Genomic DNA, 26804 nt, shown 5'->3' with positions numbered 1-26804 from the left:
TAAATGAATGGCTCTCGAGAGGATTTTTGGCAGTTTCTTCTACTCCCTTGTGTGAGTACTTGAGCATCAATTTAGGTTATTAATTTGACCTAAAGACACAAAATAAAGCACCATGAGGATGATAACACCAGTCGGCCGCACAGTAATACCACAGGTTACAATAATGTTATGTTGGACAGGGGTCAGAGGTCACGCAGTGCTTCACATGCGATCACTTGACTGAATCTTGCCGACCCAGTGTCCACCTCAGAGTTAGAATCATCGGGTTGTGCTAATGGGCTGAGCCACGTAAAAAAGGAAAAAAAAATCAGCCACACGGCAACGTGTGAAATAAGCTCAAGGTGATAAACTCCAAATGTCTATCGCTCTTTCACCGCATCGAAACTGCTCCGTGGAAAAGTGTGAACTAACAAGCATCCAGCAGCTTCTAACACAAAGGGCCATCTACACATGTTATTCAAGAGAAGCAGTGGAGTCTGGCCAGGCGTCGCTGTTAAAAAGAGTGCGAGGGGGAGAGTGAATGAGCAATGCTGTATAGTGATTTGCCATTTATAATTGGCCTGCAATGGTAGATGGTGGCTGGCAAGGCCTGATTTTTTTTTTTTTTTTTAAACACAATCTGTGCCTGCGGTCGGGGCGATGCATCGCTAATGACAGAAAGCCAGAGTAGTGTGGAAGCACAACAGCGCCTGGTGGCTACGAGGCCAGTATTCACAAATATGTTCACAATCAGATCTCAGATAGATGATGTTTTGCGGTAACGGATCATAAAAATGCGGGACTTTTTTTATTTAGGTGCTTATTGTCATGAGCAAAAATCATGAGCAAATGTCACACTGCACATTAGAGATTAAATCTACTGGGAAATGTCACGTTTTAACCCACGGAGCTCTTTGGGACCGTGATTTTGAAAAGCAACCCAAGGAGCAAAGCTAACAATGTAGCATGTAGCATACCCACCGTGTTTCACTGTCTTTTCCATACAACTCTTTGCTAGTTCTGTCATGAAGCAATAATTCAAATTGAACTCTCGTTGCTGGCTTGGAGTTACCCAAAGAAAGTGCACAGGCGGGGGTCTTACAAAACTGATTTAAGGTCTAAAATCAAAAGTCACCTGAGGATACTCACGCTGTAAAACACATGACCCCACTCATAAATGTCACTGTTGAACAAGAAGTCATAGTTCAGATCAGTGAGCCTGACACATTCTCCGAATTAAACAATAAAAATCTGCAATAGTACCTCAGGAATTGGATGATCCCTGCCACAACACAAGCAGACAGCGGCTCAAAGTAAATCCCCATTCTGTTATGCATGAAGTAATACACATCTGGGCCTCAACCACCCTCCAAAAGGAAGCATGAGGATGATAATATAAACTTAATAATATTAGGCCACAAAGCAACGGAACAATAAACATTCTTGAGGCGATTTCAGTCATCATCATGGACCGGTGCAACCATCAGACACGCGTGATAAATACCTACGGGTGTTTGTTTGACCCCTCCGTCCACCTTAACCCTCCTCCACCGACGTTCCCACTCCGGCTCCTGGCAAACAAGAGTCATACGTCCTGTGGCAGCTGCAGGACCTTGTCAATAGAATGTAAACAGGGATGCTTGTTTTCTTTTTTTGGGGCATTTCACCAAAACAAATGATGCCGTCGTGTTTTTTTGTGGAGCGCAAGTCTCAGAAACACACGTCCTACAAATCAAGATCCAAGTAAACAAAGTTTTCCCTTCACTGATTACAGCTGATTGTTTAGCCAAGGCCCTCATTAATAGAACATGACAAACCTGAATAGGATACTCATGTGCTAGACCATGGGAGGCAGGCTGGGTCTTAGGTTAGTGAGTCAAATGGAGGTAGACGTATAATCTATGGTGAATGTATTGGTTCCTCGAAGCATTTCTCACCTGGCCAGTTTGGAGATTCAAATCCCCGACCTTCCACCATCCTCCAGACTGTAGGAGGGACGGCAGCTCAGGCAGATTGAAAGGGGCCCGCATGCCCAGCCATGGGTAGTTTTTTTTTTTTTTACTGCTCCCTCCACCCTTCCACCCCTTCTCTTCTCTTTCCCAATGCCTGCTCCATAAACAATGAAAAGTTAATGAAGAGGTAACTTAATGATGTAATGAATATGGCGGAGCCCAAGGTCAAAGCTGGCTACAGTCTGGGACTGGGCACAACACAGGGCCAGGTGATAACACATGGTTTTATGTGCCTCTCTCGCGCGCACACAGACACACACACACCTACACGCAGAATTGCACAAACCCAGCGCATGTAGATGTTAATGTTATTTGTCATCTGGAATAAGGGAACAATCCCTGGGTCGGACTTGTCTGCAAAAATGTGCTTATATGCTTACACGTATGCATCTGCATCCTGTGTGTGGTGTGTGTGTGCGTGTGTATACCCAGATATGGAGGGATGAGTGTGTTTGAAGTACTGTGGGCTGTAAGAGTAGAGGAGTGTTTATGCATGCTTTTAAGTTTTTTTTGTGGATGTGCAGCTGTGTGTGTGTGTGTTTTTAGCTTTTTTGCATTTCTTTCGGCGTGTGTACAATGAGCCCCTGTGTGTGTGGAGGTGTGTGCTTGTGTGCGCCAGTATAGGGACTTGTTCTGATGTTGGAGCTGGTGATTAAAAATTGAAAAGGTTTGAATGACATAGTAGAGCATTTGGCGGAGCCAGGTACGATCAATAGAACTCTGGTGAATGGCCACTACTCTCCTACTTGTTGGTCTGGAGAGCCCTCGGGGAAACGAGTATGTGTGTGTGTGTGTGTATGTGTGTGTGTGTGTGTGTGTGTGTGTGTGTGTGTGTGTGTTTGTGTGTGTGTGTGTACTGTATATGAGTTTAGGTAGTCAGCAAACACATTACACTTGCTGCGCAGCCCCTTTACCTAGTTAAGGTGAGGAAGCAACAGCTCGGCCAGTATATGAAAGGAAAGATGATAAGAATGGAGCGAGAGCATGGCAGTTGTTAAGTGTGCGGCTTACCCAGCAGCTAGGTGCTCTTCGCCTTCGATCTGTTTGGCCTCCGCTGGGCTAAAGAAGTGTCTACACTTCACTTTATCCCCTTATAGCCTCTAGCGCTACAACACATGGGGGGAGGGGTGCAGGAGGCTGAATGGAGAGCACGGACTGGGTGGAAAGACAAGGCGAGGAAAATGACAGCCAGAAGAGGAGGAGGAGGAGGGAAAGGAGGGGGGGGGGGGCACAGGAAGAACAGAAAACGGTGTTTGACTTTGAGTTCTGACGGGTAAGAGTGTATTTTTGTGCCTCTACGGGTTGGCATTAAACTCCACAAAGGATGCTACTCCTCCATCGCTATAGCAGCCCCTTGCACTGTATAATAAAGAGCAGTTGAACTAACGTTCCACCTGCTCCCACTCTCCGAGGACGGAGGCTGTGTTTAAGTAGGACTCATGTAGCCGTTTGCTGTGGCCCAGCAAACATTCAGCAAAGCACAGCTGGCATGGGCGGCTTCCTTTCACAATAAAATGGCCTCGCACATTTCTTTCCCCACTCGTATCCACAGGCAAAATGAGAACGCTTGCAGATGTGTTTCTCATGGAGATTATATCTGACACATATAACATTTAATATAAAGCAGCCTTGTCGCCCCACAGGCCATGAAATTTTGGGATGAGATTCTGTGGCATTTGATGCGAAAGGCGACATAGTTTTGTTTTTATGTCATGGCCGTAACACAAACACCTGTTTGTGTGTACGGGACAGCAAGCGGCCATGGAAACATGCTTCAATGGGAGTGTGGAACCTCCGTGGTTAAGAACCTGGTTGTGACCAGTATGAAGAGGTCAAGGGCACATGTCCAAACAACTAGATAGTGCTGTCCCTGTTGCCTGGAACCAAGAACCCAACATTTATTCATGTGTAGATCTGACCTAAAGAAAATATAACCTGACAACTCAAAAATGTTGTCGGCTACTTCTATGAGAGGAGCCGCATGGTTCTCATTCATTGGAAAAAGGACCAAACCTAAATATATTCTGCCTCCTAAGTGATTGTGGGATGTTCTTGTGCAGAAGCCGTTTGTACAAAGGCACCAAAGGCCATAGGAAACAGTTGGTTTAGTAGGTTAGTCACAACATAAACTTACTTTTCTCCGTAGGTGCGTAAAAAAAGTTGGCACTTTGATTTAAAGCGCGCGCGCCTTTGTGAACGTGTGTTATGTTGCAGTGGCGATGTCTGCAGGACCGGTGGAGCGTGACCAACCCTTCCAATTTGACTCATTGAATGTAAGACCCCATTTTTCCTGGATGTATTAAAAAGGAAAATAGTAGCCGGATGCTCTATTATTATATGATAAGAATAGAATATGTGCTACATTATGAAGGCCAATGACTTGAATTGGAAATATTTCAATGCTGACCTAAATTGTTTTGCATATTATATATATTATCGCCGCGGTTGCATTCTCATTTTAAAACTCATAATGTGGCTTGAATGTGGTTTTTAATATGCATTTGGGCTTTGTGTTGACGAGGGACACTTTAACTAAAAAATGTGCACAGACCTTCCGCTAAAGATAAGTCAAACATGCTTCACTGTGCGCTTTCAACACAGCTTGCTTTGAGTCCAGCGTCCGAACCGGGCAGTTACAGGACGCTCTCAGCGAAAGCAGCGGCGCAGCGGCCCGGCTTCCTGTCCGTGCGGCGTCTTCCCGTCCCTGAAGCGCGTTCCGCACATGTGCGCTCGCGCCGGCGGATCGTCCACCTGCGCGCGCCGGAGCGCCGCGTTGACCCGGGGTCGCTCCGGCGAAGCGTAAACACGCCGTCTCCCCCGTCAAATTCCATTAAACCCCCGTAAGAACGCAAACACGCGCACGCCGAGAAGAAGCCCCCAAGCAGCGGCCTTAAACAAGTGCTCTGGTTTGGACATAAATAGTGTGATCTTACGCCCATAAATCACACTGAGATTGTACATTTGGCCGAGGCGCAGGCTTCAGGTTCGCACACCCTTTCTGTAAACAGGCCCTCCCTCAGCCGCTCGCGGCGCCGGTGCGAGCTGGTGGCCGCGTGAGACTGTGCGTGCGCGTGTGCGCAAGGTTGCCGGGCTTGATCCGTTTTAAAGGGTCTTGCTGTAATCAAAAACAATAACCGCTCAGAGCATAAACTCCACCAAAGCCCCCGCCGTACGCCTCCCCACCCTCCCCCCTTGAAGTATGAAATAATATTCTGTGTGTGGGCCCTGGCCGAATGCTGAGAACGCAAACATTTCACAATAAAGTTGTTTAAATAAAGGCCTTGGCATAGATGGCTGGGAGATAGAGGACATGCTGCGTTAATTACAAGCGCCCGTTAAAATAAACCGCCGGTATAAAATATGGCTCTCGCTCTCCCTCTCCCATTCTTAAACCTATAAAATGTCGGCGAGGTGTGCAGCTCACATGTGCTGTTTGGAGACCAAACACACAACAGCAGCTCCTCCGGTTGGAATATTGGAGGAAAAAGAGTGATAGATGGACAAAGAGGGAGAAGGAGGGGAGGGGAAAGAATGGCGAGGGGGCTGCGAGATCGGCAAAAAAAAAAACACAACAGAGCCGTACAATCAACAAAGAAAGCAGTGTTTACTCTGCATTTAAAGACTTATGAATTCTTCTTGCCCCCGTCCTTGCATTGCGTTGCATGGTATTAACTGGAAGGGAAAATAGGCCGGTTAAGCACCCGGTTTATTATTCTTCAAACTCTTGTCTGAAAAGTAATACGCTTTAAAGGCAGAGTAAATGTACTGGTGTTCTCCGCGTGTATCTGTTTCACCCTTTCCCTTACCAAGCGGTATCTGTGTGTGTGTGCGTGCGTGTTTGTGTGTAAGTGAGTAAAGTTACATCGCAAAGAGAGAGAGAGAGAGAGAGAGAGGCAGAGAGATGGATTATTTTTCCTGAAGCATGGATTTAAGTTTCTGCTCTCTGCTGCTGGGTGGCCCACTCCTCTTTAACCGTGTTAACATAAGAATAGAGTGGTGGCCGGGGGTGGGGGGGGGCAGCAGGAAAGAGGAGCGGGGCGGCTGGGTAGCTGGTTTAAATTATTCCGTGCCTCCGCTGCTGCATAGCAGGAGCTGTTGTTATCCACTTAGAACATCAGACGATTTGTTCCTTCTCCCTCGCTCCTCTCTCCCTCTCTCGCCCCTGTGGGCGTCTTCATGCTGGACCCTTTGTACCAGTGTTATGTTATAACGCCTGTCCGGGCCAGGGTGTAACTCACTCCATGCCACTTGTAGGCTCTTTTTCCCCCTCTGGTCTGGGTCTGGTTCCACCCAGCAGAACGTCCCCGGGCCTCTGACCTCTTTTAACGGGAGCGTTACCTGGGGACAGAAGGAGGCTAAACGCTAACTCTCTGCTCGGCGACGAGCGCTGTGACGCTCGCAGGCCCCGATGAAGAATGCAGTTATGAGGAGATGTTTGTATACATTCAGCCCGCGCCTTGGAAAGCAACGCTGGTGGTTGAGCACAGCTTAAAGACATCTGGATGCGATGAAATGCCATTAGTCTAAACAAAGCGTCGTACCAAAGCCACCCAACGTGTGCTGTGCTTTTAGGACATACTTGTGCAATGTGCTCCAGCAGAATCTGTTATTGACAAATATTTCATTGCGACAGCCTTCTGAGATCTCCGAAAGAGTTTTCGCTTTGCATCATTCCAGACCCGCTGCTGTAAACATAAAGCGTTTGTGATGAGTGTGTTCGTGTGGATGGATGCGGTCAACTTCATTTGGAGGAGGGGGGGCTGCTGGAAATGAAGAGACACATAAAACCATGATGGAGTTTGATTACAATTATGACGAATCAGGCAGGCTGTCATCTGGATACTTGAAGCTTCACAGGTTTCCTCTCTTTTCATATGCTTCTAGTTTGGAGTTAAGATGTGTGTGGAGGGTTTTGAACATGTTTATGGTGAATGTTCCTGCACTTTTATTGGGCTTTTCTACCTAGTGGGACTCAAAGCACTTCAACACTGCATTCACATTCAGCCATTGGCGCACAGCAGGGGCGACTTGGGCTCCACTGATTCTATAATTGGTGGACGACAGCTCTACCTCTTGAGTCTTTTTTTTGGATTGTACAAGTTCATGCTTTATTAGATCAATGTAAAAGTCCAGACTCTCACGTCTCTATGGTGATTACAACTATTGTATGAAATTACAGGCGTGCAATAAAAAACAGCTGTTAGCGTTTAAAGTTGTTCACAGATCTTCGCCATTGAGACGTATCCAGAATCCACATGGACTCAACAACAAACAGTTTGAGATTGTGTCGTCTGTTTGTTGTCCTTTACACCAATTCACTACATAATCTGATATACATAGTATCCATATGATGTTTTCTGATTTTCTGTTCAGATCAGGTTTAGGTGTTGACACAGAAACAGGACAACCTTATGTCTGCACCTTATTATTCCTCCTATAATACCATAAAAGACCTATATTGATATATATAATATACATATTTCCCCCAAACCACACTCAAAAGAAGCAAGTTAACAATCTGTGAAATAGTGTAATTGACCCTTAAATCGAGGAGGTTAAATATTTAATAATAGGCACTCACATTACATGATTGACCACCGGCCATTAATACAGCAAAGCATGCTTACATTTAACATGTTAAATGAACAGAAGACATGCTATCACTATGTCTGAGTGGATTTCTGTGCAGGCTGAAGTCACAGCTTCACAGGACGAACACCACACAGACAGACACACACATACACAGAGGCATCATCTGTCAAAAGAAATGCCACACCTATAGATTTATTTCCTCCTTAATTCTATTTAAACAAATGGTCTGGGCAGTCATGGAAGCCAGTGCCTTGACTATGCCAATAGAGTGTGTGTGTGTGTGTGTGTGTGTGTGTGTGTGTGTGTGTGTGTGTGTGTGTGTGTGTGTGTGTGTGTGTGTGTGTGTGTGGTGGTGGTAGTGAAGGGGGCAGGCAGACATGACTGGGATAATAAGCGTCATGGAATCTAATCAGATTTCTAAGAGGAATTGATTGTTGTGAGGCAGCCGGTGCAGGAGTGGGGTTGACAATAAGCTGAAATTTAAGTGTTAATTTTTATGCTAATCCTCTGGCATCTCCATGTGATGCAATTTGGTCCAGCAGCCCCTCGACTTTCCGCCGCAGATATGAAATTGTCCCGCGCACAGAGAAAATGTCAGCTTGCCAGACCCTGAAAGCTTGTAATTTATTAGGTATGTTTCTATTAGTATGTGTCACAGTTGTTAGAGAGCCACATGCGCAGGCAGGCAGCCACACCAGCTTGTTCTCTCCCCGTCTCCTTCTCTTCTCCTCCCTCTGTATCTCACTCTCTTTATTCCTCAACCACAACTTGCCTGCGTTTTCTTTTTTTTCGCCCTGCATTGCCATCTACTTCTTTAACACGTGCGCGCGCACACACACACACACACACACACACACACACACACACACACACACACACACACACACACACACACACACACACACACACACACACAATAGGGCACACTATGCTTGTTCTTGAGATGGTCTCGGCTCAGTGGCTGCTACACTGGGGCCTTAATGTATTATCATATATCGGGTGGTCCTTGCCCCCTGGACAAAAGGCTATTTAATACAATTTAATGACATTCCCAAGAATTAGGGGTGGAAAAGGAGGGGGAGCGGCCTGTGTGTGCGTGTGTGCATGCGTGTGTGTGTGTGTGTGTGTGTGTGTGTGTGTGTGTGTGTGTGTGTGTGTGTGTGTGTGTGGAGGGAATGGGGAATGAAAATAGCATCTGTGTTTTTCATGGCTCACCCATGCAAACATTGCAGTGTATAATGCGTGACTCTCCCTCCTCTTTCTCCTCTGGTTTTGTTGCTCTTTTGTCTCCACCTGCAGAATCAAATGTAGTTGAGGAATGGGGGGTGTTGGAGATGAGCCTTTCAAAAATTATATTTTGTCTAGGCCTTAACAGTCGGGGTTGGAATAGTTTTTTGCTTTTTAGAAAATCTTGCAATGTCAAAATGTAATAATGTAATGTAACATTTGATCATAAGTGATATGTGTGCTTTTTTACAAATAGCAGTAGATGCCTCTTTAAAGTGTATATGGAATGTTAATGCTTGATAGAGTCTGCTTTCCCTGTAGTAATCAAACTGTGTATTCATGCACAAGTGGTTTACCATTGGCGTGTGTTCTGGACTTGACACTGCAGACAGAGGCCTGGCAAAACCTCAAAGTTTGTTCACACGGTGCAGTACACTTAAAATACGCGAGTCGGTCAACACAAAGTCCACATCTGCACCTGCCGCAAACCTTAACTCAGTGTGCTTGGATCAACAGGCTCTCTGTAAGTGGAGATAAATATCTGAAAAGATCATTTGGAAAATCCTTAGTTTGTTTATCATAATACGTTAAAGAAGGTCACAATGAAAGACAATGACCCTTAGTTACCACTAAGGAACCCTGCTTGTATTTATTGCACATTTTGAGACCAAGTGAAGTAGCTACAGTATTTACATGTAAGGAATTATTAAAATCAATGTTGTCTTAATAAGTTATAGTGACGGAAATATTAAATATTAAATTACAGTTTGGCGATATGCATATATGCAGGTTATTTATTGATTGGCTTTGCGACAGTGATGAGCAGCACTGCCTCACATGCCCAGTTAAAAAAAGAAGTTAGACAAGTAATGAAAAATGATTTAAAAGGATAATTTGTTACTTTCACAGTTATAGTAAAATAGCTGCATTACTTTTTTACATGCACAAAAAAGTAATAGGGTAGAATCTTCTATGTAGTCCTATAATAAAACAAATTTCATAACATTCATACTGTCACTAGTCCATATACAACAGGGAAAAAGGATTTCAATTTAATTGACTTCAAAATAAAATAAAAATATTGATAGTAACTGTACTTAGTTACCATCACCCTCACCTGTCAGTGGGAAGAAACACAGTCAGGCAGCTTTTTCAACACACAATCACAGAACAAGAACCAATTCATTTTTTAGCGAAGGCACATATTTTCCCATTTTCTGCTTCCATCATCTTCCTCGTTTCATGTTTAAACGCCGCTAAAATCACTGTGCTCACTGCTCATATCTTGAGTGGTGCTAGAAAGCCAGTCAAAACTGTGCTCAGCGGGCCCAGAAAGCACAGTGAAAGGTTTGGATGCAATTCACATATAGGTCAATTAAATGCAACAACATCTGCTCTCTCCCTACCATTTGCATATAGCATTCATATGTTAATGATGTCCCTTGTTTTTTTTTCCTTCTTCTTCTGCATGTGTGTATGTGCATGTGTGTTTATGCACACTATTAGTTGCTCTGTATGTGTGTATTATTTTTGCTGCACTTCCTTCCTATCCTCCCAGTGTCTTTGTATGGGCAAACAAAAAAAGAGATGCAGAACATTTGGATTTATGTTTTTTTAAGAAAAAAAAGAAAAACTAAAAAAGAAACGCATATGCCTGTCCTATTTTCACTTCCTCTCACTTGGTGATTAAAGGGGAGGTTACGCGACTGCCACAGTTGTTCCATTGCTGTGCCCCTGATTTCGACGAGAAGCCCCTTTAACAGCAGAGAAAGCAAGGCCCTATCTCTTCCCCAAGCAGCTTAATGCCTTATAAATCAATGATGACACAGATGGACTAGCGATAATCTATTTAGAATGCCTCACAGCAAATATTGTTGTGCAGATGATTAGACAGCCAGTTATTTTAACTCAGAATCCTAAACCCAATCTTCTGCTTCTCATAATTCTCCTCAGATTTATGCTGGTAATTTGGGATTTGATATTTTTGATGTATGAAATTAATTTTACAAAAAAAAAAAAAAAACAACGAAATGTGAAATGCGAAGATAAGAAATGCACCAAGTGGTAAAAAAATGAAAGTTAAAGCAGGTTGTGGTGGGAAATGCCATGATTGTTTGTGTCTGGGTTTGTGTCTGTGAGAGGTTGCGTGTGTGCGTGTGTGTGTGTGTGTGTATGTGTGTGTCTTGGGTGGGCAGCTTGAGGAACAAAAGACATGAAGAGGTGCTGGTGTCTGTGCCAAGGCCATAATGATAAGGCATGTTTCGTTAAAGAAGGGGGGAGACAGACTTTTAGCACAATTGTATCTCCAGGGTGTGTGTGTGTGTGTGTGTGTGTGTGTGTGTGTGTGTGTGTGTGTGTGTGTGTGTGTGGGTGTGTGTGTGTGTGTGTGTGTGTGTGTGTGTGTGTGTGTGTGTGTGTCTCCCCGTGTGAGTGTGCCTTAGATAGTCTAGTGACACAAGGGGGGCTAATGGCAGTCCAGGGTCTTTGCCCCTTTTCATGGTCGATGGGTCTCAATTTGGCATGCCAGGGTAAGGAGGACGAGGAGGGGGAGGGGGGGGGGGGGGGTACAAAGGGGGGGGGGGGGGAGAAACGAGCAGAAGAGGAGAGCAAAAATGAAGTGGAGATTGTCAGACGTGGCAGCTGCTCGGAGGCCCTGATAAATATAAGCCCTTATTGATCGGTTGAAAATGAAAGATCCCCGAGTGGCGTGCAGTATTTAGCTTCTTGTCTGCCTCTCGTCAGCGGTGGCCTTGGCTTGGAGGGATAGATTTTCAGCTGTGCCTCCGGGCACCACAGAGCGCGGGCTTTGATTTCATCTTTAACCTTTTTCGCCTGCGTTGCCTTGACCTCTGCAGCGCCGTTCGCAGAATTTGTTAGATTTTCATTTTGACATCGACCCCCTCCCTCCGCGTCCCACCCGCCGCCGCCGTCGTCGTCTTCTCTCCCTCCACCCGTCGCCGTCCTCCTCCCCGGACCCACTCCCCCGTCCGTCCTCGCCTCCGTATCTCATCGCCTCCTCTTCCCGATCGTAACCACTCGGCTGTTTCTCCTCCTCTAGGTGGCCATTTCAGTAAGCAGCCGTCAGTCAGGAGTGACAGCGAGAGCCCCCTTGATCCTAACAGGCAGGTTGCATTCCAGCATGCAGTTGGTGTGTTAAGGTAAGCTCACACACAGTTCACACTTTAGCCTGCAGCAAAAAAAAAAAGTCCTCAACTTCAAGCTTTGTCACATTTTTCTAAACCCTGTTTATTTGCTTCTCGCACTGTAAGGATAAAAGAACAAGACACGTACACACACACACACACACACACAGGCACACACGCGCTCACACACTCCAACTGTTCGTCATTCACTCACCATTTAGTCTTATCCCCAAAGGCACTCTGTCTTAAACCAAAACACACACACACACACACACACACACACACGCACACACACACACACACACGCACACGCAGGCAGGCAGTCACACAGCTACAGTACACTGCTGCTATGTGCGCAGACAGAACTTGTAACAATCTGGATTGTGATAATCTATGATAATCATCCACCACATGCCACCTAAAAACGCACATGGGTGGCATTCAACACCCACACTGGCACATTGCTTCAGCGCATCTTGCCTCCCTCTCCTGCTCTCCCCAATGTCACTACCTCCAGCGTCAATGTCACCACTTTGCTCCTTATTTCTCTTTTATGTATGAGGAGGCTCATGCTATAACACACAGCCCACACAGGAGGGTGGAGGGGGGGCAAAAGGAACAAATCTTGAACAATTTATGTTTGGCATTAGTGTAATTGAATCCCACTCGTATATCAAAGAAAGAAACTTGCACGGTGTGGATGATATAAATGCAAGCTAGGGATCCATGAAAGCAGGAATGCGTCCCTCCCCTTTTCACTTGTCTTCTGAACAATGTCGCCCATCGCTTTCTCTTTTTTGAAATTCTCTCCCTCTCTCATCCTTTAGCTAGATGGATGATAAATTCCCAGCCAGAGAGCCAGCAACAGCTGTTGGCAGACAGGCCTGATATGAGAATAGCAGCATAGGATGAGCAGGCATTAAAAATTAATATGCTATTTAGCCTAGGTGTATTTTAGGTATTTGACATTTTCATGTCCGGGACAGACTAAATTTATTCATAGTACAGAAAAAAAAATAAAAATACGCACGGCGGGATAGGTGTCGGGGAGTGGGAGGGGGGTTGGGGGACATGGAAGGTGGGTGCGGGGAACACTAAGTGAAGGCCATTCTGGTTTTATAGTCACCCTGTTTCACCTTCCCTCCCCGTGTGCTCACAGCAGAACATGACAAGGCTGCAGCCCGTTGTGCAGCAAACGCACAGGAGCTCGGATACGTGTGTTCGCCCGGTGCAGCGGGGAGAGATGTTACAATATCATGTTCCACTACACTGACCCTGGCTTTTTTTTTAAATCAGAGCCTAAGCAACATGTCATCTATATGTCCAGTATGGTTATATATAGACAGCGTTGTACGAACCCAAGATAAGACACAAAAAGGCATTTGCTCGTTGAGCGTACGCATATCTGTGTGGTATGTGCAGTATGTGGAGCTCTAAGATTTACAGTACAGTTCGTTTGAAGGTGAAGTTAAGGTCATGCCGTGGAAACGCCAACACTGTCATTTTGAGTTTAAACCGCAGCAGTCGAGAGGAGAGAGTGGAAGAATAGACAACATTGAACACAGTCGCCCTCGTCAGGAACTGTCGCCCGATAAAGATCACAGCGACGGGCCAGGAGGTCGGCGAGAACCAGAGGATAACATCTAGGAAACCAAAGGCCTCCACCATTAAGGGGACATTAAAAAGCAGTGGTGCATTTGGCAGAGTTGCAATTAGGAATGGATCATTTTCTATAATTATTAAGTAATTAAAAAGTCAATTGTATGTCTGATTTCTTTCGTTTCCCTTGATCTAATTTTGGGACTTTTGTGAAGATCAGATTGTCTTTGCTCATTTGCTGTTAGGTTTATGTTTTTTTATGGAAACCATTGTTAAGTAGATGTAACCTTTAAAAACCACAGAACAGTTCTCTTCCTTCAGTGCTTGAATGTCTGTCCTGGATGTTGTCGTGGTGCGTTTGAGGTGCTTTCAGGAGCAGGGTCATTCACTGCATGGAGTCACTCTGTTGTGGTGGAGATGGTTGACCGATCATAGTGTGACACTTAAAATGCTACTGAGCCAACAGGTGGTGGTAAAATGAGGTGACCATAACCCTTGTCCAAAAAGAACAGACGTCATAATTAGTTTAACACATATAAACTTGGTCGTAATCACATAACCAAGATTCCCACAGATCTCAGAACAGTTGGGAAGTAACATGAATGGATTTCCCAAACCAATCATGCTTTATTTCCAGTTAATCAGTGTCATTAATAATGTCAGGTGTTATCAGCTCTTAAGGTTGAAAATGGAGAAGACCAGAAAACACATTGTTGTTTTACTGTATGAATAAGAAAGAAAAAGTAAGCTGTAGGTAACATCTGGTTGCTGGGTATTGACTAATGCCAGTGCTACAGTGCATGTGTGTGCGTTTTGTAGGTCAACCAAAAGGTTGCAGCCACGGTAACCGGTGAATGGACAGTTTGACGGACGGCTATGAAACATACGTCTAAACTCGGGCTTCTGTGCTGAATTTGCTCAGGTTTTTTGAAAACTTAAGATTTAGAGTAAAACGACGGAGATGCAGAACAGTTGAGTTGCATATTGATGAAGAATTAAAAAAAAACAACAAATTCCCTGGATGTCGACTATTCGCATTTATCCAGATCAGAAACTTAAACGCCAGCTGTCATTACAGACAAAATATTCAGCAATGTCAACGTTACATTCTGTTCTATTCTAAACATGATTAAATACAGTTCTGCTGCAAAACACACCACACATACAAAAACGTCGTGGAATTTACCAATAAATTCACCATGCGAATGAACGCTTTCAGGATGAAGACGGTGCCGGACTGCTGTGGAGTCACCGTTCTGAGCTCTGGAGGTCCAGACAGCAAAAAGCCACGTTAGCACGGCCTCCTCTCCCTCTCTGCCTCTCATTCTCCTTCTTTAGTGATTAATGGCTAATGCTGCCCCAGTACATATCCTCCCTCACCCCTTCCTCGCTAATCGCTGTGAAATCTTAGACATGGCCTGGATTTGGCCTCCTGGCGAACAGGAAGTGGGCGATTTCTACCTCCCACATCATCCAGCGCTGCATCGTCCGATTTTCAGTTCTCAACATTAGACATTAAGGACTTTTACCTTTTGTTCATCATGAGAAATCTACTGTAAACTAGGATAAAGTACATAAAGGTCCAGGCGGACACTGCAGTACATGGCTTGAGTCCCGTCTCTTAATATCAGTCAGTGCCGGTTTATTTATTGACCACACACTATTTTCTATTCACTATTTTTGCTGTAGGGTTTGTTAAGATCAGTGGAGTCTGTACTTCTGTCTTCAAACTGAAGAAGCCGCTTCCACCAAACAGGACCCACCATCCGCTGCCATGACAGAGCTGCAAGCTGAATCTCAACAGCACTTTCCGCAGCGCCAATTCGCTGGCTCTGCCGCAGTTTCTCGTGCTCCGACTTCCCGTCGCAGCGCCGCACCGTATAGACGCCGACTCTTATTACCTTGGGGAGCGTTTAAGCGGCTCTGTGTTTAACACCGTAACCTCCGCCACATCAGCAGGGAGAAACCTGGGAGGTGGAAATCAGAGACAGCGCGTGTTCGACTGATGACTGCGATAGAGACGACGCGAGGGAGCGTCAGACAGACAGGGAGACGAGAGGCGCATGTGACAAACCCATTTTATTTCAACCTATTGGATGATCAGTGATTCTTAAGGGGAGGGATAATTTCTTGCGATATCTCTCACTACAAAGTAAACAGAAATCAAAGCCCTTCACGCTCCGAGACAGAGGCATCATATGAAAGAAGCCGTCTTCACAACTCTTTCGTTTCGCCTCTTTTTTCCTCCTGCGTTTCCCATTGATTTCACGTAACTAGTGTTAAGTGAAGCTATTTGGGAGACAACGGATCCACTTGACTTTGTGTCTCGGAGGTAGACGCTGATTGGCTCCCAGTATGGTCAAATAAAGCCTCCGCTAAGTCTATCTTCAGTAGTACTTGTGTTTTTTTTAATTATTCCTAATTACGCGATCGCACTCCGTTTGATGCCCTTGCATAAATTTAGAAGTTGAATTGAGGCATGGAGTGGGTCGCTTCCAGCTCGCGTTGCGGCGTGGCTTCTCAAAGTGCGGCGACGGCCAATGTGCCTTTGAGCCTGCGGCCTCTTGGCGCGTTCCTGTCGTCCCCCATCATTCACATCCTCCTCTCGCAGCATATTGTTCACATCAAACAACCCCCTCGTCACAGCCCCCACTCTCACCCGGCGGACGCCGCCGCCGCCGCACCCCGGTCGCTCCCGTCATTATCAGGATCCGCGGACGCTGACGTTCGTCTCGCAGGAGCTTCAGAAGGGTTGGACGTGCAGCTTGACAGGCAACGGCCATGGAGCGGGAGTCGAACTCGAGTTCGCCGCCGAGGACGGTGGGTCCGGAAAAGAGCAGGCGGGTGCAAATCAAATGTCGCCAGCCAATCAGGGAGTGCAAAGTGAGGTAGTTGGGAAAGATAGAATAGACCATTTAAAGAGCAGTGGGGGGGCGGGGAGGGCTCCGACACACACACACACACACACACATACACACACACACACACACACATCCGCTCAGGGGGGCTTCTCGTTCCGTCCCATCATCCTCTCAGGATATCAAGTTGTAATTGATATATGGGGTTGGCTGTCTCTCCCCACCTCCCCACACACTTACTGTACCGTACGTGTGTGTGTGTGTGTGTGTGTGTGTGTGTGTGTGTGTGTGTGTGTGTGTGTGTGTGTGTTCAGGTTGACTTATCTAGATTTCACCCGTGATTCTTCCTATTGCCCTCTCCATGGCTCCCCCATTGTGGGTTGGACAGAGATAGATGAGCAGAAGGGAAAAAAAGGAAAAAGGAAAACGGTGCATCTTTCAACGACGCTGCTAAAGACTTAATGTGTTATTAAAGTAACTTGGAGCGTATTAGCACGGAGAAGCCTCGACTTCATTCACATCCTCTGCATCCCTCCAACCCCCACAGACCCCCAGCGCCTCCCTCTCCCTCCTTTGTGGCGTCGCTCGCTCGCTCGCTCGCCTCGGCAAGCTTCCTGAATTAAACTGCCGGCTTCCTGTTCTTTTATATGCACGGCCACATCTGGGGCGCCCGCTCGCAGGGCCCCGCCGCTTAATAACAATCACCTTCCCTTTCACTCGGCCCTGATTGTTTCTAATTCGCCCTGACAGATAGTAGCTGACAAGCCGCCCGCGCCTCCCTCCCTCCGTGACCCGAGCTCACTCAGCACACTTATAAGGCCTGTCATTTTTAATATTTGATTTTCACTTCGTAAAAAGTTATGTGTTTTAGAGCTGCCACAGCCGCCGCCGCCGCCCCCTCCGCCACTTCCTCTCCAATCGTGTGATGAAATCAGTATTTAACTGAAACCACGTCCGATGGCCATCCCTCTCCCCCGCCGTCTCCCTTCCTCACCCTTTCCCTTTATCCTTTTCTTACCCCCCCCCCCCCCATCGCTTTTGCTTCCTCTTTTATTAATTGTCTTTTTTCTCTTGGCGCCGTCATAATTTCAAACTCCTCCTCCGTTCTGCCACTTTCGCTCAATCTCTTAGTTGTTAAAGACAAGGCAGGTGGATGAATGTAGCAGCAGGATTGTATAGACTTGCACGTAAGCCCCTCTGTAACCCACAGTGAGCCACCTTTGCAGCCACATTCATCCGAGCGTATACAGCACAAAGCCACATGGCTGAGAAAAGAGCCATGCGTATTGACAAATAACTGGCATCCGCATCCGTCCGTCAGACATGCAGCTCGCCGGCTTCCAGTGTTATTTGCTTTCCATTGATTCCCATTATAAGTGTATGGAGCCATGTAAAATGCATATCAGGTAGGCTGATCATTAAATGAAAGGATGGATTCATTGACAGCTTGATGGATGACATTTTGCAAAGCAATCAATATAGGCCTTCAATAAAAACACAATTTGGAGCTTAAGACAAAGAAGTAAAAAAAAAAGCTGAAGATAGACAAAGAAAAGAAAGACAGCGATTAGAAGACGGATGCTCGTCCTCACTTCTCTTGTATTCTGAGACATTATCATTAAATGTTTTTGTTTGGAGTTTTACTGCAATATGAACTGCGATATGAGGTCATTTTCTGCAAAGAGACTGAAGAGAGACTTCAAGTGTCTTAATGTATTATTTATAGTATTTGAAATTAGAAATTAGAATTTTTCTCTAGAAAAAGAATTAACCAAGAAAGAAAAAGTAATGTAAACTGAGCAAAATAATTAAGAGAAGTACATGCAATATGAATTATGATTATGAAATGAAAGCACAAGATGATGTTTACTTTCATAAATTACTGTACAGAGAAATCGAAATGAAATAAGCTGTAGACTGAGCAAAGTTACCGAAAACAGTGTTAGGTTATAACTTTAACTGAAGTTTTTAAGGTAACAAATTGCTTCAAATAAGCTCAAATATTATGCAAACAATAAAAATGAATTTATCATTACTGTATGTCCTGGCAACACTAGTCCTGTTAACCTGTATGTAATTAGTTACAGTAAAAGTTGTTTTACAGGCTGGTTTGGCAAAGTAACTAATCTAGCATTAGTGGGGCCCCAGGGGCCCAACGGAGGAGCACAATTCTATCCATGGTGTGTGAAAACGCGGCATCGGTCGCATTTAAACACTTACAAACAACTTACTCTGCTATTATTCTCGTGTGTGGCTGCTCTCTGGTTTAAGAGCACCATAAATCATACCATGCACACTCTACATCACTTTCACAGATAACCCAATCATCCACCAACTCTGCAAACACTCTTTTTTTTCTGTAATTGCACTAAGCTTTGTGCGCCCAAACGTCGCCTAACAAACACACTTTCACCCCTCCTCCCAGCCCCAACCCACACACCAAGACATACTTCCATTTCGGGACACCAGGGTGCCCCGGGCGCACCCACTGCCATTCTCCGTCTTTACCCGACGACAAAAACACAACTAATTGGAGTACCACTGCATGTTTTCACTAAAGGCACAATTTAATTACATTTGAGCTGGGAATGAGTATTTTGGGAATGTCTGTATGTTCATTCAAACAAATGGAGCGAATGAAAAGCAATATTTGTTTTGCTTTGATTAGGAAACGGGCAGGGTAATTTGTTAAGGAGAAAAAGAGTGAGGGCAGAAAATCTCTGATTAACCCCCAGCTTTCCAGCGGCGGGCTGCTCCCACTCTGTTGCACTCACCTGCAGACACACACACACACACACACACACACACACACACACACACACACACACACACACACACGCACACACACATATGGAAACATTAATGAACTTTTGCTCCCGGCTTTGAGACTCTGACCTCCATCCTCTGCTCTCCTTCTTCTTCTTTCTTCCAGTGTGTGTGTGTGTGTGTGTGTGTGTGCGTGTGTGTGCGCGCCTCTCTTCTCTCCATGATCTCCAGTCTCTGTCCTGTGGTCCTCCTGTTCATAAATCCTTTATTAATAACTCAGTGAATAATGTAAAGAGTATTGTTTTCTCCAAGGTTGTATTAATAAACATGAATGAATTTATTTGTCTTCACCAAAGCATGATTAATGCACATTGATGCCTGGATATTGCTCACTCTGCCCTGCATCACCAAGCACATATTACCCCACCCCCACACTGTCACTCCTACTACACACACATACACACACACATACAAAAAGACCTATCAACATTAAATATTTATGGCATAATATTAATGGTTTTGTAAAGAAAATAACAAGTTATTAATCCTCTGATTAACAACTGATTAACCTTTTTTATTAAACATGTGATCCGTGCATCATCGACTCAGGATATGTTGACTGACTGCTCTGCAGAATAATTATTTTTGTGTCTTTTCTAATTGCAAAATTCGCATGGCTGAACTATACGCCCGTGCGTGCGCGCCTTCCCTTCCCTTTCTCCCCGACACGCGCGCCGATCCTCCGCTTGTTCACACGACGCGCGACGTATGTAGCCCGAGATGACGGCGAGGGATAACGGAGGAGAGGAGAAACCAAACAAGCAAACATAACATAACTGGCGCATTCTTTTGCATTGAGCGGAGAACAAGAGCGCCGCCTAAATTTAGCCGCGGATCTCTCTTAAAACAATGGGGTTTAATTCACATATCCGTTTATTCTGCAGTCACTGGCGTGGGGTGGGAAAGTGGAGCGAAAACACGGCTCAAGGACAAAACATTTTCTCCTTCTCTTTTGCTTCTGCTCATCTCAAACCCATTGTCTGCGTATTTTTAGTTCTCGTCAACCGAAAGACAATTATGTTATGTTTTCTGACATATTGGCACTGACTTCAGATTGCAGTAGACTGAATTAGACACAATATGAGCCTCTACAGTATTTCAAATCCACCTAGTGGATTAAAAACACTGTTTGGGGGGTTTGTGCAGCCAAAGCGAGTAAATAGTCATTATGTAGGTTTTTAGAGCCGGATGTTAAAGATGCGATATTACAGGATTGTTTTCCACAGTTTAATTAAGTATCGACGCGTTTTTGTGCCACTTTACAGTCTTCAACCGTGAACTCAGCGATATTTTTATAGTTTGTTCAATACAACTGGACCTTAAGTTCTGTTGTTACACCTTCCCTTCAAAGCGCACGGACTCCAGGACGGAGGAGTCCACAATTAAGTGAATTTAGCACATTTGAGCGGCGACGGGTGTTTTATTCGCAAACATTAGCTTTACTGAGCAAGATTTAAGTCTCTGTGATTTGAGGCAAAAGCATTTGGAAATAACCGCACGGCTTCTCAGACACATAGGATTAACTGGGCTTACTGTGCAAAACCACTGGTGTGGTGTTTTAAGTGCAGTACTTGAGCAACTTAATTTGTTTCCACCAGCGAAATGTTCTACTTGCTGTCACTTGCGTAGAAGTGTATTTTAAGAGCACGAGTTCAGCTGATCACCTCACAGCATTGCATGGATCGTGGGTACTTCCGGACCAGGACGGTGGACGTGCTGATGCTCTGGCAGGTAGTTTGAACAGGGGTCTTTCTTACAATGACACTAGTAAATATCCACTAAACCCTTTAGTTTAAACATCTTTATTTAAACGTGTTGTAATGCTTCTATCTGCTGTCTGTCTCAGCCACACCAGGCTGTTCTATAGCCCAGTTTACATGATGCCAGATCCATTAAAGACACCATTTTTGTATAATATAGCGACAACCGGAATTGTTTTGTCTGTGCCGCATGAAGAGAAGTGCGAGTTTAGTGAACACTTGTGTTTTCATTATTTGCTTTATGATGTCTTGCCTCTCCTAAAGCCCGTCCATCCCCTATTCTGTCTCCTTTTTGTTCTGCCTTTTAACTCCTGCCATCCTGGGAGTCCATACAAACCAGAACTCACACAAATGGATATAAGAAATGAAATAAAGTCTATATCTCAGAAGTTGATTTTAGTGATGTGAGTCCTAATTACAGATCATTTATTCCTGTGAAAAAGAAAATCTGTTCTTCCTGCATTGTTGCCCTGGATGCTAGTTTACTGTGCCGGAACCCGCCCCACTCATACATGTCTGTTCTTCCTCTGGTCATTTTACTCCGCTGCTTCTGTTCCTGCCGTCTCTTAATTTCACTCCCTCTTTTTTGTAGCTGCCTTTTTTTTTGAAGATGTCATCAGAATGAATTAGTCTGATCCCAAAATATGCTGAAGGACGTATGGTTTGGCCCAGTTTCTGAGGAGTGTTAGGTTCAGTTTTTGGTCATTCTGTGTGTGTGTGTGTGTGTGTGTGTGTGTGTGTGTTTGTGTGTGTGTGTGTGTGTGTGTGTTGGAATTGGATTTTTCAGAGTCCCTTGGGTGTCAGAGGGTATTTATAGTGCTGAGGTAGACTTTGTGGTAATTAAGAAACAGTAAAGGTGGTTAATTCTACTTTTCTGATCAGTTTCTGAATCTTCTGTCTGCCTTTTATTTGAAACACACACACGCACGCACACACACAGGCACAGGTGGCAGGTACATGAGCCTTAAGCCTCTTATAACTCTTTGTCTCCATGCTGCGCAGACACAACACTGTGTCAGGGAGAGGTTTAGGCATGGTGCGGGCCTTCCTTAATTACTGGGGGATCGCTAAGCAGATATGACTGTTCTTTCCCTGCAGTAGGTGCTGGGTCAGTGGTGGCCTATGGGATTAGCTGTACACACGAGCTTCAGTTAAAAAAAAAAAAAAAAAACTGGGAGAAACAAGTCGAACAGCATGGAGAGAGTGCGACGCAGAGGACAGACCCACTGTAACCGTTCTGCTGAGTTTCGACTGCTATTGTCTCTTTAAGCTGAGCATAGTAAAGAAAATGAGCTGTTATTCACAAAACATCTGGAAAACACTTGTTTACCAGTAAGTACAACGATATCAAGAAATGTAATGAATACAGTTGGTTTAATGCGAGGGTCACTGAATGGTTCAATGTGTATGAAAGTGTGAAATGTGAATCATATGCTTGAGTCATACCTTTTGAATTACACATCCCCTCTAAGAAAGACGAACACACACACACACACACACACACACACACACACACACACACACACTCCTCTCCTCTCTGGAGCACCGTGGTCTGTCACTCCGCTGTGCACACATTAGATTTGTCACAGAACAAATAGAGACACGTTGCGCGTAGTCAAAACACTCCAAACTGCCGTGAGTTTCAGTGGGCGGGAGACATTTGCGCCTCCTTGTCACCAGCGTGAGTTTGGACGTACCATCGCAGGAGTTTTGGTGACAGCCCAGTGAAGGCTGCTTTGTTTGCCCAAGTCGGCTCCATTCCCTTTAATGAGCCATTATGGTTGTGTTTTGTCTCGGTTGTGTTCGTTGGCTGGCTGGGTTTCTGAGACGGCTTGACAGAGGAGGAACGGGTAGGGGGCTTCAGGCCTCGTGGTGTTTGAAGAGGGATAATCCATGGGAAAGACGCATAGTGAGGAAGCCAGAACTGTACAGCTTCAATTTTAAAAAAAACCTTCAGGTTTCACTCAATGACAGCGTCTTTGTCCTCCAGTGTCCAGTGTCCTCCCCACAACATCACACTCCCACCTCTGTGACTGATCTTCTGCTGGAATTCTGTGTTTATGGCTGGTGTTACTGGAGTCCAGTCCTCCAAACAGTCCGAGGTTTGTCTCATCAGTCAAAGGAACGTTCTCCCCTAAAACGTTTAAGATTTTACACAGATGTTCCAAATAACGTCTGTCTCGACACTCTCTCCCCCGATGCTGCGTTCGCGAGCCCGTCGTCATAATAGCTGACCTTTGTTGAGAACAAAGATGGCTGCAGTTCCTTGGAAGTTTTCCTTGGATTTCTTACTTGAGACGAGCCACAGTTGTGCTTTGATGTTCTGCCACAAGGAAGGATCACTATTGTTCAAGTCTCTGCAATTTGTAGTTTTTGTCTCTCACTGTGGATCTTCGGAGTCCTTGGCCTTCAAATAGCTTTGAAATCACTTCCAGACTGATCGGCGCAGTGGGGCTTTTTGGATAGACCAAGTTGACAGCTTCTTTAGCAAAATTTGAAAGTTGTTAAGTTTAGTTTTGCCCAGAAACAATCAAATAAAATGCTCTATGAATAATTACTGAATTAGTTTAATCTCTGTCACTCCGAGGTTCTGTAAAACCTGTAGATTTCTCCCCGTTGGAATCAAAGCCTTTGTCTTGAAGATGAGTCCTCCTCCGTCTTCCTCCGTGTCTTCTCTACGCTTCCTTTCTCCCGTCTCCTTCAGGCTCGGAGGTGCAAGACACTTCCTCTGAGCACCACATGGTCGACTGTAACAGAGCAGGATAGGAGATGATGGGGATGCTGAAGGGGGGGACGCGGGGAGTCGGGTGGCTAAGCAGACACGGTGACAACCCACCTGTCAGCAGCCACTCAGAGTAATTGGTAAACGAAGGCCGCGGGACAGCAGCGGTGCCCCCTCTCCTCCCTCTGTTCTTTGATGGGTATTTGAAGTTGCCAGGCAGGCGCCGGAAGCTCGTTCCCACCTTGTTTGATTCAGAGAAAGACAGAGGGTTGCCTGGAGAGAAGAAACGGGGAAGAGGTGAAAAGAGCACGTGTTAAATATGAATCGGACCGGTGAGTTAGACGGGGAGTGGACGGCCGCGCCTGTACTTTTCATCGCCGACCGTGAATGGGTAAATGTGTTTTTCTTCCGAGTTCGACTCTTCCTCCTCTCTCAATGCCAATCCTAGCCATCAGGCTCTGTTTGCCCTCTAATGAAACATATTCATCTTCATCTCACTCTCTCGCGGCTCTCAAACTCACTTTACAGCATAGTCAATTAAACCCTTAGGGGCCACTCTGTGCGTAAAAGGATATATAATGCTTTGACATTTCAGTGAGTCCACATTAGGCACACCCATAGAGCACTGTGCTTTGAGCTGGATGGGAAAGAGTCATAGCCAGGCCTAGAGGTACAGTAGAGGGAAGCCAGTCAGAGGGATTGGGTCTCTCATAAGCTAGTTAGCGCTTTGGATTCAGTTACTTATGCTGATGTAATAGGGCAACTGTAAGCTGATCCTGGAGTCTCTCTGTGACCCCTACACTGGCTCTTGTTCTGATATTAGGCTACCTAATATATACTAATGTGTATATAGTGTAACGATAGACTAACTAACACATAACCGAAATGGACTTCACTCAATAAGGGAGTTTATTAGCGTTGTAGACTTCCATTTAGGCTTCTTAAATTTTCAAGCGTGTTCTTCCAGGGACTTTTTTTTCTGCGAGCCTCATCCCAATCATCCTTTTTTTTTTTTTTGCCTTGTGTGCTGGAGCTGGTTCCTCCCAGACATCCACACAGTCATCAGAACAAGTGGGGTCAGCAGTGCGACGGTGCAAAGCAAGTCTCCAGACAAGCCTGTTGCCCTGGGGTTGTGTTTGGTGTGTGTGTGTGTTTGTGTGTGTGTGTGTGTGTGTGTGTGTGTGTGTGTGTGTGTGTGTGTGTGTGTGTGTGTGTGTGTGTGTGTGTGTGCGTGTGCGTGTGCGTGTGCGTGTGTGCGTGTGTGTGTGTGTGTGTACAGTAGGTCTGCAGGCTTGCCTCTCCGGGCCGTGAAGCAGCTCGACGGGGCCCACTTCTCCTTAAGCCTGAGAATCGGCCCCCGCTCCTCCGTCGCGCCCATCTGACTCGAGGGCTCGCACTTTGTGTCGTGCAAAAGCGAACACTTCACACGCTTTTTTTTTTCTCTCCCTTTTTTTAAATATAAGACAAGTGAGGTCAAAAGCGTTCTCTGAAGGAAGTGGTTTTGATCGCAGTGCATTGTTGTTTCTTCGACACATGCCGATGGTGATGACACAGACTATTTTCCTTTCGCACGATAGGTTAAAGTTCCTGGATTAAGCATTGAGTTAAAACATAAGTACGTGTGCTCACAAGCATTTTCATAACTTTCACATTTCCACATAGTCTGACGGCGTTGGTGTAAAAGAGCCATAACACATGTTTCCAGTTACGTTGCCTAGTCTAGTGGAGCATCATATTTTCACTGGGAACTACAGTATATCGAATCCTCACAATATGGTCATCTCCTTTCATTAATCATAATTCTGATACATCAAACAAGTGTTTTAAGTTTTCATTTGAATATGTTAAATGTGGCTTTTCGAGTAGTTGGGATGTGTGTGGAATCCAGGCCATGGTTCCTAACTTTGCTAATATCGCTTTCCTCTAATTACGTCCTGCCGTCACGTCCGGTGGATAAAGCTTTTAATTCACTGCAAGCCATCTCAGATTTCCTATTGAAAGAAAGATAATGCAGTTGTCTTTTTGACTAGGATACTAATGCTGACTGTTTTATGTTGGATTGCATGTGGTGGCGACATATTTGTTGATCGTGTTTGTTTGTATCAATAGATCTCAGTGTGTGAGTGTCTGTAAGACGGGTAAACTCTGTTTTGTATGCCCAGCCACCGGTATGTAGAACAACAGCGCCGGGCTGCCATTGTCTCGCGCTGCTCTATAGGGGTTAGTTGGCACTGCCTATGAACAGATGTGTTTCAAATCATTGTTTTTATTTACCAGTGATAGGCGAGAGCTCAAGAACATGTCCCCCCGTTTGGATTCATTCATTCGGACAGTGAATTTATGCAGAGATGCTTGAAAACCTGGATCTTCTTCTGCATGGAACGACAGGGCAAATGTATTATTCATAAAAGCTAATGCATTGTTTCTGTTGCTTTATATCTGTTTTTTGTTCTCTCATCCTTCAGCCCCTCGTCCCCACCCCACCAACCGCTGAAATCTCTCAGGCAAAGGTTGGCAGTTAAATGTCTGTGTTGAAATGAGAAGTTTGAAAGACAAAGTGCTATCTTTGTATATATATATATATATATATATATATATATATATATATAAATACATAGGTGTGTGTGTGTGTGTGTGTGTGTGTGTGTGTGTGTGTGTGTGTGTGTGTAAACTGATTTAAATCGCTCTTTGAGCCCTACAGAATAGCGCTTTAAATGTTAAATGGGGGTTGAAGCCTGCCTGAACTAATTTGTAGGGCTTTGCACCGTGTTGACATTTAAATGTGATAAGAATAGCAAACTGTACCGCCGACCTATTTTGAAGATGCTTTCGGAATACATTCACATCAGCTGCGACCTATAATTAATAAAAAAAGACAGGCCTCCCTCGCTCCAGATTTGATTATAATACAACCTTATAAACACACCAGGGATAGATGAGAGGAGACGAAGAAGAAGGAGAAACTAGGGGAGGGCAGAAAAGAGAAGAATAAGGGGAATAAAAACAAGAGAAATGATGGGGGCAGGAATTAAGAGGGAGGTGGATTGCGAACACCTGGTCTTTGAGGCAGATTGCGTTGGCTGGCT

The 26804-nt window shown here is 45.1% G+C and overlaps 1 protein-coding gene and 1 long non-coding RNA gene across 7 annotated transcripts in view; one reads left to right on the top strand and one right to left on the bottom strand.

Annotated features, from left to right (window-relative positions):
- Positions 1–26804, top strand: part of znf536 (zinc finger protein 536) — a 309249-nt gene that overhangs the window by 176318 nt on the left and 106127 nt on the right. For all 6 annotated transcript variants that reach the window (XM_055507612.1, XM_055507613.1, XM_055507610.1 and 3 more), the window contains one exon: positions 11869–11968. The gene's annotated coding sequence lies outside the window, so the exon portion shown is untranslated. The remainder of the gene's footprint in view (positions 1–11868; positions 11969–26804) is intronic.
- LOC129603923 (uncharacterized) lies at positions 21702–24865 on the bottom strand. The gene is made up of 2 exons (XR_008694305.1): positions 23833–24865; positions 21702–23743 (listed from the first exon to the last, which is right to left on the bottom strand). It is a non-coding gene; the product is annotated as an uncharacterized LOC129603923 (long non-coding RNA).

The sequence above is a fragment of the Betta splendens genome, chromosome 3, assembly GCF_900634795.4.
Source record: "Betta splendens chromosome 3, fBetSpl5.4, whole genome shotgun sequence".
NCBI classification, from domain to species: Eukaryota; Metazoa; Chordata; class Actinopteri; order Anabantiformes; family Osphronemidae; genus Betta; species Betta splendens.
Note: the sequence above shows the minus strand (reverse complement) of the source record. Positions and strands in the feature narration are given on the sequence as shown.